Here is an 11,817-nt window from a genome sequence, read left to right as displayed (position 1 = left end):
AGGCATCGAAGATTCACGTTGTAAACTACAAAAATAGAATTGAGGCATCGATGAAACCAACCAGTGACATGGCTTTTCAAGCTTTGCAACACTGCGGGTGCTCATATATATAAATCCCTTCATCCATTTCCATTTGCCACGTCCAGTAGTCTTCATCTATCAGTTCTTACGTTACACAACCACCTTGCTAGCTCCAGACTCCAGAGGTCTCAGCAATGGAGGTACCAGTACCACACCATGGGCGTCGTCCTCCCTTGCGACGATGATCCTGCTGGCCACCGCGCTCTTCCTCGTGACGACGACCGTCCTCCGCCGTCTTGGCCACCAGCAACGTCAAGCAGCGCGGAAGCGCAACCTCACACCGCCGGGCCCTCGGCCGTGGCCGGTGATTGGCAACCTGAACCTCCTAGGCGCCCTGCCACACCGCTCCATCCACGAGCTCTCGGCGCGGTACGGCCCGCTCATGTCCCTCCGCTTCGGCGCCTTCCCCGCCGTCGTCGGCTCCTCCGTCGAGGTGGCCGAGATCATCCTCAGGACCCAGGACCTGGCGTACCTCGACCGGCCCCGCTTGGCATGCGGCAAGGCAAGTACACCGTGTACAACTACTCCGGCATGCTGTGGTCGCACTAAGGCCCGTACTGGCGGCAGCTCCGCAAGCTGTGGATGACGGAGCTCTTCAGCGCGCGGCAGATCAGGCTGACGGAGGGCGTCCGTGCCGAGGAGGTGCGCGCCATGCTGCGCGACCTGCACCCGACGAGCACGAGCACGAGCACGGCGGCGGTGGTGCTCAAGGAGCACCTGCTCATGGTGACGCTCAACGTGATCTCGCGCATGGTGCTGGGCAAGAAGTACGTCGGCGAGGACGCCGGGTCGGCCGCCGCGGCGACGCCGGAGGAGTTCAAGTGGATGGTCGAGGAGATCTTCTTCCTCAACGGCGCGCTGCACGTCGGGGACTTGGTGCCGTGGCTCAGCTGGCTCGACCCGCACGGGTACGTCGGCAGGATGAAGCGGCTGGCCAAGATGTTCGACCGGTTCATCGAGCACGTGCTGCGCGAGCACGGCGACCGGCGGCGGCGGGAGGGCGACGCGTTCGTGCCCAGGGACATGGTCGACCTGCTGCTGCAGCTCGCCGACGACCCCGGCCTCGACTTCCCCCTCGACGGCGACGGCGTCAAGGCATCCGTTCTGGAGCTCATCACCGGCGGCACGGACACCTCATCGGTGACGGTGGAGTGGGCCATGTCGGAGCTTCTGAGCAAGCCCGACGTCCTGGGCAAGGTGACCGACGAGCTGGACCGCGTGGTGGGCCGCGACCGCCTGGTCAGCGAGGGAGACATCCCGGGCCTGCCGTACCTGGACGCCGTCGTGAAGGAGACCATGCGGCTGCACCCAGCGGTGCCGCTCCTGGTCCCGCGGGTGTCGCGTGAGCACACGACGGTGGCCGGCTACGACGTCCCGGTCGGCACGCGCGTGATCTTCAACGTCTGGGCCATCGGCCGGGACCCCACCGTGTGGGGCGACGACGCCGGTGAGTTCCGTCCGGAGCGGTTCTTGCCGGGAGCAAGATGAGCAATGTCGACGTGAAGGGCCAGCACCTGGAGCTGCTGCCGTTCGGCGCGGGTCGCCGGATGTGCCCCGCCAACGGCTTTGGGCTCAGGATGGTTCAGCCCGTGCTGGCGAACCTGGTGCACGGCTACACGTGGCGGCTGCCCGGCGGCATGGCGCCGGAGGAGCTGGGCATGGAGGAGAAGCTTGGGATCTCCGTGTCTCGCTTGCACCAGCTCAAGGCTATCCCTGAGCCCAGGCTTCCGGATCACATCTACTTCGGTCCGTGATTCGATCGATCTCAGCCTTTGATGCTGTGTAATATCCATGTATGTATGTATGTATACGTGGTGGTGGTAATACGGAGTGCACTTATTCATACTACCTCCGCCACACAATAAGTGCACCTCTCGTATACTTTTAAGTTTATTAATTAAGTATATATTAAAAAATAGTCTTGTTTATGATGTGTAATAAGTATCCTCACATTGATATTGGAACATATTTTCATACTACTACGAAAAGCATCGGTAGCAACGTCTCGTTTTTCCGAGGCGGCTCAATCTAAAACCGCCTTAAAAATGATTCCTAAAGTGAGCCATAACTAAAAATACATCTGTAGGAGTGGTTTATATTTTCATTCGTCTCTACAAATGGCCCTATTTGTAGGGGCAGCTCTAGATCCAGCCGCTTCTACAAACCGATTTATAGAGGCAGCGGGATCCAAAGCCGTCTCTACAAATGGGCACCAAACAGTACAATTATATATTAAAACTTGAATTTTACGAACGACCTCGGATATGGAGACTATAGCAGAACCGCCCGAAATAACACACCTTCGAAGGCGCTCGTCTTCCACCAGACACTAAGCACCCCAAAAGCAAGCTACGATGGACGGATTCCGTTGAGCACACCCCAAGGGAGAACTCGAATAATCCATATTTTTTCTCCAGGATCCAATAATGAGAATGAGTTTATAATACTTAGTCCATTTCATACAACCAAAGTTCTTAGAAATATATTATTACAGTACCAAGTTCAGAGTGCGAAATTTAAACAACGGAATTACAATAAACATCTAACGGTAGAATACAAGGATCCGTCTGTGCCCACCAGAAGAATCCTCCACACAACGGCTACTCTTCAAGTTATACTTGCAACAGGAGTAAATAAACCATAAGTATACAATGTACTCGAAAGACTTATCCGACTAGTGGAAATAATTTTTTCGACTCCAAAGGATATGATAAGCTTTATGGGTTGCTGTGTTTCCTTTTTGCGGAAAGTAATACTAGTAGTGAATCCTTATGTATGTTTCTTATTAGCAGTCATGATTAGTTCATTATCTAACTATTCTAGATAAGCACCTGTTCTACTTTTAAGCAAGAGTTGATCAAACAGATTCATTTCACCATCTTTTTTCTTCCAGTTCTTACTACGGTGCTAGATTATAGATAAGTCGTACTGGATTACTCGGCGATTCATGAATCAATATGCCCAGCTGGGTACCCCAAAACACACACCCCGCTTGTACTCTAGGCACAAGCAGGATCAACCCATCACTCTCCTGTCAAGAGGTCTAGGTCCCCGTCCAAACTTGGACTCTAAGCCCCCACACCGGAGTCCCTGACTCAGTGTGGTGCTTAGACCTCCACCATCCCCATCTCCAATCAGTCGGTCCGGAAAGAGCCAGAACCCACGACAAGAGAGCAACGAGCCTTCCCTGCTCCCATAAACAAGTATGTACTCGGGATAATAAGTCTGTGATCTGACTAGAACCCAATGCAACGGTCGGTCCTTAACTGACACGGACAGAGAAAATGGTGTAACCAAGCTATGCCCCGTTGACCGCGGGACACAACCTCTTACACCCACCAATACCCGTACCATATCTTAGCCCGGTCTCCATTTCTTTTTACCATTTTATCATGAGCGTGATAATAATAATCACCTATTGGGAGTAATGGTAGGTTACTCATGCTACCATAAAACCTAAGCATAGCAGCTACTCGACCTAAATTAATAGGACTCATAGGTACGTATATCTATACATGTAGTTTTAATATAAATCATGTAACGTAAATGCACATCATATATATATATATATTCAGTGATTATTCAAAATAAGGGTTATGCACCGGGGCTTGCTTTGGGCAGGCGGGTGGTCAGCTATGTCAGTCGTCGGTGGCTCTGAGGCTTCCTCCTGTACGAAGACCTCCTCCTCGTACTCCTCAATCATCTCCTCATATTCCTGCTCTCCTGCAGTCACGATCTCCGCCAACTCGTGCTCTACATGCATGCAATGATGATGCAACACTTAGCATTTTGGCAACATCAACTCTTAAAATAAGAATACACATGGTAAACTACTAAGCTAGCTCTAGTGACTAGGATACTAAGCTAACTATCATCTTCATCAAGTAAAGTGTTGAGTTCAACTAACAAACGCCTAGCTTTCCAAATGAAGAATATAACTTTATTTCTACTAATAATTTAATGTATATTTGAAACAAAGAGCATTTAACTGCCCTTATGCTAAGTCTATTCTAAAGCTATAAACATTACAATGAGTACATAATAATACAATGAACCTACTATAAAAATTTCAGGGTTTTTGTTATAACCAATCTACCACAAAAATTCCTACAAGTATTTAACCTAATCATATTAAGCACTCTCAATTGATTCAATAGCCACTGGTATCAACAAATATACATATGAACTAAATGCACTAACAGATAGAGCACAATTTTAGGAACCTAACAAAATTGGTTTCATAATTTTTGGACATATACATAATTTGCTATAATTTTCCAAAGATCAGCTCAAAACTAAATTAGAAAAACATTTGCTAATTCGCTGGAAAAAGAAAAACCAATTCTCGCGCGGCCCACACGCGCACAGCGCACGCGCATGCACAGCCCGCAGGCACGGCCCATGCGAAGCAGGCCCACGCGTGAGGCGGCCCGCGGCGGGAGAGTCCCGCGCTGTCAGCATTTTTGCAAAAGAGACCTTGCATTTTCCCTAATTCACAACCAAGGACCAACACTATTTTACTTACTCACAGACCCTCTCACTTAACCCCATGGCCTTTCTCTAATTTACCTGCGCGCACCCTAGCGGCTCAGTGCGCGGCGGCGCGGCGAGAGGTAGCCTAGCACAGCTGCGCTGACCACCTGGGGCCACCACTGGCCTGACGGTCGGACCAGTCTCCATCCCTGGTTCAACCAGCTACACCTAGCGGCTGCACGGGGCGGCGGGACAAGCTGGAGCCGGCCACGGCGATATGCGGCCGTTCGCGATGGTGGCGTGACCGCCCCAGCGAACTCAAGCATCAACAAACCCATCTAACTAGCGAGTGAGCATTAACAGGCTACCCTGAGCCTAGCTACGTTGACCGTTGGTGAATAGATTGGTGGAGAGGAGCTGGTCACGTGTAGTCAAGCCGTGCGGCAGCGCACCGTGACGGCATGGTAGCGTCATCGGCAGGGTGGAGCTGGTAGCAACTAAGCCGAGGCACGCATGAAAAGAGGAAGGCAAGGCACACCTACTAGCGTGGGCAATTGAGTTCGGGTGGACGGATGGGAGGTCTGCCCTCGATCATGGCCACGGCGTGGCCTTAACGGCGCACCGGCGGAAAGATGCCAAATTGGCGCCTGGCCGGGCCGTCATCAAGGCGGTGTGGGGTCGGGCGACGAGGAGACATGAGGGCGAAGGTGCGGATGAGCCGAATTGAATAGAGCTGACCTATCTCTGGCGCACTCGTGGGCACAAGGCGACGACGGCGGTAGAGAGATGGGAGGCAGAGCGAGGATGGTAGAGTGCAGCCAGGGCTCTGCTATGACACGCCTTGGCGAGACACGGTTAACGTAACCTCAGCGACCCAGTCTAGCCACTAGCGAATGAGCACGCGCTTGTTCACGCTAGCCTGGCCCACGCGCCGTAGTGCCATCAATGGTGTGACGACGGTGGGTGCAACCACATGCACAGAATCAAACCGGCCCAAGGCGCAGAGCATTGCGGCGCAGACACGAGCGAGGGGTGCGACGTCAGCGGCAGTAGGCGTATCGCGATGCACGGCGGACTTGGCAGCACGACAGCGTGTAGTGCGGGTGGCAGCGCGGCACAGCCTCGCGGCACAAGCGGCGCCCTCACATGGCAGCGCCCATGACTATTCCCACGGCACACGGCCAGCCCAGCACAGCAGCACGCGGGCGCGCGCAAGGCGCACCGATGCGGCGACGTCGACCACTGACACGCGGTGACCGCGTCCACATGGGGGAAGCAAACCTGAAACGTGCTGTGCACGGATTTTAAAGCTTCTACTGCGACCAATCCGTTACTCCTAAATGGTATTCATTACAGTCAAGATAGTATATGAGGCTACTTAATCAAGCTATAACACTACATCGCTCTTTAACCCAATTCCTCAAAATAGTTTGCTAAACATAGCAATGTCTAAATGTCAACAGACTTGGAAATTTTTCTAAGTTTTGAGTTAAACTATATTTCAAATTGCATTTCTAAGCTATTGGAAATATTAGGTAGCAAGGTTATTTTTCAACAGCAAGTATTTCATCATCTTCTACAATGTTCACACTCCAACTTTATTTAAGCCACATATATAAGTTCTATAGTAAATTTACTCAATAAAAATTGCTTTGCAACCATACTTGATAATTGTACGAATCGTGGAGTAACTTTTCGTTTTGCATTCTTATTAATCGTTTCAGTTGAAATGCTTCACCTATTCGTTTTATCACATGCATTACCCCATAAGTATGATGCTCATGACGGATTTTAGTAAATGATTTAGGGTGTAACACCGAGGGTGTTACAGAGACATAACCAAAATGAAAGTTGCTGATCTCAAAAAGTTATAAGACTTTGTAGTTGACAACTTTTTTATTCGAAATCATCTATCCATGGAAAATTATGTTTGAAGTTCTCACATTTAAAATTTGAGTTTTTTAAATGACCTCGGATGGAGAAACGACGAAAAAAAGTTATAGATCTAAAAAAGATATAGAACTTTATAGTTGACAACTTTTTCATTGAAATCATATATATCTATGCAAAATTACGTTTGAAGTTCTCACGTTAGAAATTTGAATTTTTTAAAATATCTCGGATGGAAAAACGTTCAAAATTAAAGTTGTAGATCTTGAAATGTCAAACGACTTCGTAGATGACTACTTTTTCAATTGAAATCATCTATTCAAGGAAAACTATGTCTGAAGTTCTCATATTTGAAATTTAAAATTTTCAAACAACAACCTCAGATGGAGAAACGACCAAAACTAAAGTCGTTTAACTTTTTGTGATCTACATCTTTGTAGTTGAAAATATTTCATTTAAATTTGTTTAGAGTCCCAAACTCTCATTTCAAATTCGGGTGAGTGTAGGGTGGAGTGGTTAGAGAAGTAATAAATGATTCAGGAGGTCAAGGGTTCGATCGGTAGTGTTGTGTTTTTTTTGCAAAAATCGCTTCATGTGAGACTGTCTGCGGTGGGGTCTCGCCAAATTTTATTTTTTGCTATTTTTGACCTAGATTTATGATCCTACAAATACTTGACCACCCCTAAAAATCGATTTGTAGGGGTGGGTAGCCAGCCCTCCCTATAAATCGTTGATTTCTACTGATGGGTAGAGACGTCTGGCCCAACCGTCCCAATAGACCATCTATAACCGGCCCTACATACAGCCTGTCTGGCGTACTTATAATAAATTTATTTAGAGATATAAAAATTGATATTATTTTCTATATACCTAGTTAAAGTAAAAAGAATTTAACTCGTTAGAAAACGGGATGTGCGTTTATTTTGGGACGGAGGGAGTATTATACTTTTTATTTTATTTTATTATTATGTGTCCGACACCCGTGGATTTTTCTATGTATGGGTTACAAGGATGCGATCATGCATGGATTGGTGGGAACGAGATCCGACTTTTCTCTGCAGTCGTTCGTCCCAACCATGGATTTGAAACTAACCGTGACCCTGTAAATTGGTCTCAGCGACTTCAATTTCACAGGCCCACTCAAATACAGATACAGCAGCCGGCCCATCTCAAGCCAAGGAAGCCATGGGAGGTCTCCTGGCAGACTGATCGGCTCTCCTCTCTCCACCAGGCCGCCATAGCTCGCCGGCGCACCTCTCCGCGACACCGATACTGCATTTGTGCAAGTCGAAGCGCGGACGTCCGATTCGCGAACCGAACGGTGAACCTTCTCCGACTGCACTCTGAAGTTATTAGAGAGGTCGAAGTTAGAGGATCTTGTTTCGGATTGTTCGGCACACACGCGTTTGGTGTCAAAATCTTGTGTGATTATTGTGCCTAGCATACAAATATTAACAAGTGTGATTTTATATGGAACAAGTTTTTAACGTAGGCAGATGCATGCACGGTGATGGCGACATGCATAGGTAAGAGCATCTCCACTAGATTTCTTATCCAATATATCTTCTATAGTTAAAAATAAGTATTTCAGGAAATAAAGGTGTTGCAATAGATCTCCTATCTCATCTCCTATACCTATATTTTTTAAAAGATCTACTAAAAAAACATCCTTTCTCCTAAATAATAGAGACAACTCCCGGCCCACTGCCCTATCCAAAAAATTATAGGAGACATATTTTAGGTAATTTGCTACAGCAGTGCTCTTTTATATTCTAATATAAATTGATTTGAGGGTACTCTTCTAAAACAACTCATAAGAGATACAATATGTGAGATCTGGTCGTTATGCTCTAATGACCTTTTTAGCTACAGTATGCGCGTTTAGTGTATACAATGATTCAAACGGAGTAACTATATTTTAGGGGGCTGAATTTTTTTAAAAAATTTAGAGAGAGTTACTATATTTTTTCCCACCATCCTGCCAGGAATCGGATGAGAGGCTTTTATTTTTGCTTGGGGAAGGAGTGCTAGAGATAGAAAATGATTATGGTAGGATTATTTTTATAAAATTTTATTCTAGTCAGCGTCCTACCAAGGGGTATGGAGCTCCAGTATATGACTTATCAAGTTCAAGGAAGAAAATTTTAATTTTAAGAATTCGCTGATCTATAAGTGGCATAGAACCACAGGTCTAGGGACTGACTGCCAGTATTTAATTCATTAATTTCGGAGGGCACACAAGCTATTACAACTGAATTTGATCTCTCCACAAAATCAAATGTAAGACATCATTCAACACAAGAATAATTTACCAATGTCTCTTTTTTCTAAATAAAATTGTATGAGAGCCGAAGCTTGCCCTCTGTGCCTGCCGTCCGCGCTGCGATGGTGGGTTCCTGCCCCTCCAGTAGGGCTCTGGCTCCGGCTCCAACAATTTTACAAACACTTTCAAAGGGGTTTTCACTTGATTCTCACCACGTCACTAGGTCTCTAATGCATATGAAATGTATTTTCACACCTAGTGACACTTAGAGAACCGAAATGAACTTTGGAGTTTCCCTCTTAATAGTACGGATATCTATCTTAAACCCGATCAAACACTCTATTGCGTCTTGACCAGCAAAACAAAATCCCTATTTATACCTTTACCTTCATATCTTAGATTTTGTTTTTCTCTTTCTTCTTTTCCGAATGTTGAGCACTTGATCACATGTGGCCACCTCTCATCTCTTCCATGAGTGCCATCCATGCTCAACCATGGTGTGGACATAATAACCTAGCTCAATCACAACACTTATGATAAGGGTTAGTTCACTAGTTGCCACTCAATTACCAAAGTCACACATAGGGCTTCACTTAGCCCTTAGAGGACTCAAGAGCATAGAAGAAACCATACGTTGGAGCAGGGGTACCTGCAAAGCTCAAAGATTTACAGGTTGAGTACTCAGTTGTGCTCAACAGGACGGAACCGATGTAAATACAAGGATCATGCATTTAGTTCATTAGCAAAGATTGCATTTGTTTTTGCATAAAAGCATTTAATTTTATACAAGAATAAAAATGTGATCTTAACAACAAAGCAAGAGAAGCATGGTTGATATAAATTAAAGCAATTAGCAATTGGAGCTCGATCTTCCATGAGTCCATGCCCATTTCTAGTCTGTATCTAGAAGCATAGAACTTATAGCATAAAATTAATTCAAAACTCTATAGAAGGGTACACATTAACTCCACTAAAAAGATAAGTGATACCTCGATGTCTCAACCTTTCGCAAGTCCAGCCATGGGTGCCCATGAACTATTTGACCGTGGGACGAGGTACTACCTTCTTCTAGCTACCTGTGCCACACCTCGCACCGAATCCATGGGAAAACTGGTCACAATGAAGTACTTGGCTTTCCACACCCATATATGATAAGTGGGGTGGCTGAACCTCAGGATAAATCTTTGTGTCCCGTGTGCTTGTTGTTGTTGTTGTTGTTGTTGTTGTTGTGATTACTTGTTCTTCGTAGTCTCTTTCTCTCTCAAGCTAGTCATTAGTTATTGGCCCCGATCTACAAATTGGAGGTGCTCCAAGGGCAAGGGAGTACCACATCATCTTCATCTACCTCTAAGGAAGTGAGGTACAACTAAGATCTAAAATCTAGCATCATCATCTCTGATTTAATAGCTTTCCCATAGGGGTCGGTAGTACCGATGAGTTTGCGTTGGAACTCCAAATGGTCGTCAGTAGTATCGACCCAATTTGTCGCTACCGCCGACAGTTACTGATTTGCTGCTCTGAGTTTGTGTTTAAGATTTTTTAGGTACGTCTATTCACTCCCCCTTAGGCATTGTAGATCCTTTCAACTATCTACTCATCATCATATCTCTATCTATTTGCATTTGAACTGGGTCTTGGAAATTATGAAGTGGTGTGGTACCTTTTTTGTATATGACTTGGTGGTTCCATGTGCTTTTGTCATTAAGTTTCAGTGCGATAGAAATTAGCCCAAGGCTTAGCTAAGTTCTATTTCTGCCTCAATGCAATTGCGATGTATGCTACCCCCTCTGTTCCAAATTATAAGTCGCTTTGACTTTTTTGGGACATCCATTTTTCTATGCATCTAGATATAATAATATGTCTAGATACATAGCAAAATGGAGGAACAAAAAAAGTCAAAATGATTTATAATTTGGAACAAAGATAGTAGTTCATAATACATTATTGGCATCATGGTCTTAATGTCTTATAATGGTGACACTTTTTGTGTTGCTTCATTTCTTGCAGTAAATAATTGCAGCCAAAGTATATCGTCTATACCATTCCTAATTTGCTTTTTTTCTTTTTTGTAGGTTATGTTAGTATCAGCATCAACGGTAGTGGGTTGGGTGGCATCCCCTCTCATCAAGTACATGTTTGTCAAGTTAGAGGCGTATGTTTCTGGACAATTTAAATTCAATTCAAGGATAAATGATGATTTGAGAAGGCTTTATGGAAGTTTGGATGAAATTCAACTCGCTCTAAGTGCAATAAGAGGACCAGCATTGCTTGATGAAGTGCAAGGGAAGGTTTTTAGAAAGTTAACAGATCTTGCTAGAGAAGTGGAGGAGATTTTCGATGAGTTTGACTAAATTGTGTTGAAACAAGTTGTTGACCGCAAACACCTGATTAAGCATATAACTTTATCTTCAAAATCAACCAGCAAACATGTGCTTGGATTAGACCCAACGAAGGCTAAGCTTGGCAAAATCATTAGGCTTACTGAAGATATGAGGGAAAAAACACAAATGTGTGTGTCTGTTATGCAGTAGTGACACTTCACATTCGTATTATATCATCAAGGGCTTGTATTTTCAAAAGAGCATCTTGGTTATGTAATTGGACCCTAAACACACTAACAGGGTCCCTAACATATAATACACCCCCAACATAGAACTCAAAGCATCCACCATACATTGAATTATGTGTTGTTTTTATCTTGAATTATGTGTTGATCTATCAAAAGATGATGGAAATAAAAAAGAAAAGGAAAAAATGGTATGGGCTTTTGTTAAGTAGCTCATCTAGAAGCCCATTAATTCAGCACAAACCCTCATTCCACCACACACGTTTCTTTACCCTAACCTTTTCACTGCTCCAGTGAAGGCACACAGCCGCCGCCGATTCTTTAGGATGTAGGCGGCGGCGGCGCTCAGGCTCGGGCTCTCAACGACGGCAGGGCAGTCCTAGGCTCCGTGGTGACGTTGGTGGCTCCCCCTCCTACCTCTCACCAGTCGCTTCATGCCCTCACCTCTTGGCCTCTACACACCAGCAGGCGACCCTACGTGCGTGCCTCCCGCTTCCGGTGGACCGTGGATGGCGCCTGGCCCCGGCGGCTATGCTACTGCTGC

General features: G+C 45.9%; 1 long non-coding RNA gene and 1 pseudogene across 1 annotated transcript; both read left to right on the top strand.

Moving 5' to 3' along the window:
* The first annotated feature begins 215 nt into the window (after positions 1–215).
* LOC136472170 (trimethyltridecatetraene synthase-like) lies at positions 216–1,835 on the top strand (annotated as a pseudogene).
* Positions 1,836–7,613: 5,778 nt separating this feature from the next.
* On the top strand, positions 7,614–11,088 carry LOC136472168 (uncharacterized). Its single transcript, XR_010762281.1, has 2 exons — positions 7,614–7,765; positions 10,780–11,088. It is a non-coding gene; the product is annotated as an uncharacterized lncRNA (long non-coding RNA).
* The last annotated feature ends 729 nt before the right edge of the window (positions 11,089–11,817 follow it).

The sequence above is a fragment of the Miscanthus floridulus genome, chromosome 8, assembly GCF_019320115.1.
Source record: "Miscanthus floridulus cultivar M001 chromosome 8, ASM1932011v1, whole genome shotgun sequence".
Classification (NCBI taxonomy): domain Eukaryota; kingdom Viridiplantae; phylum Streptophyta; class Magnoliopsida; order Poales; family Poaceae; genus Miscanthus; species Miscanthus floridulus.
Note: the sequence above shows the minus strand (reverse complement) of the source record. Positions and strands in the feature narration are given on the sequence as shown.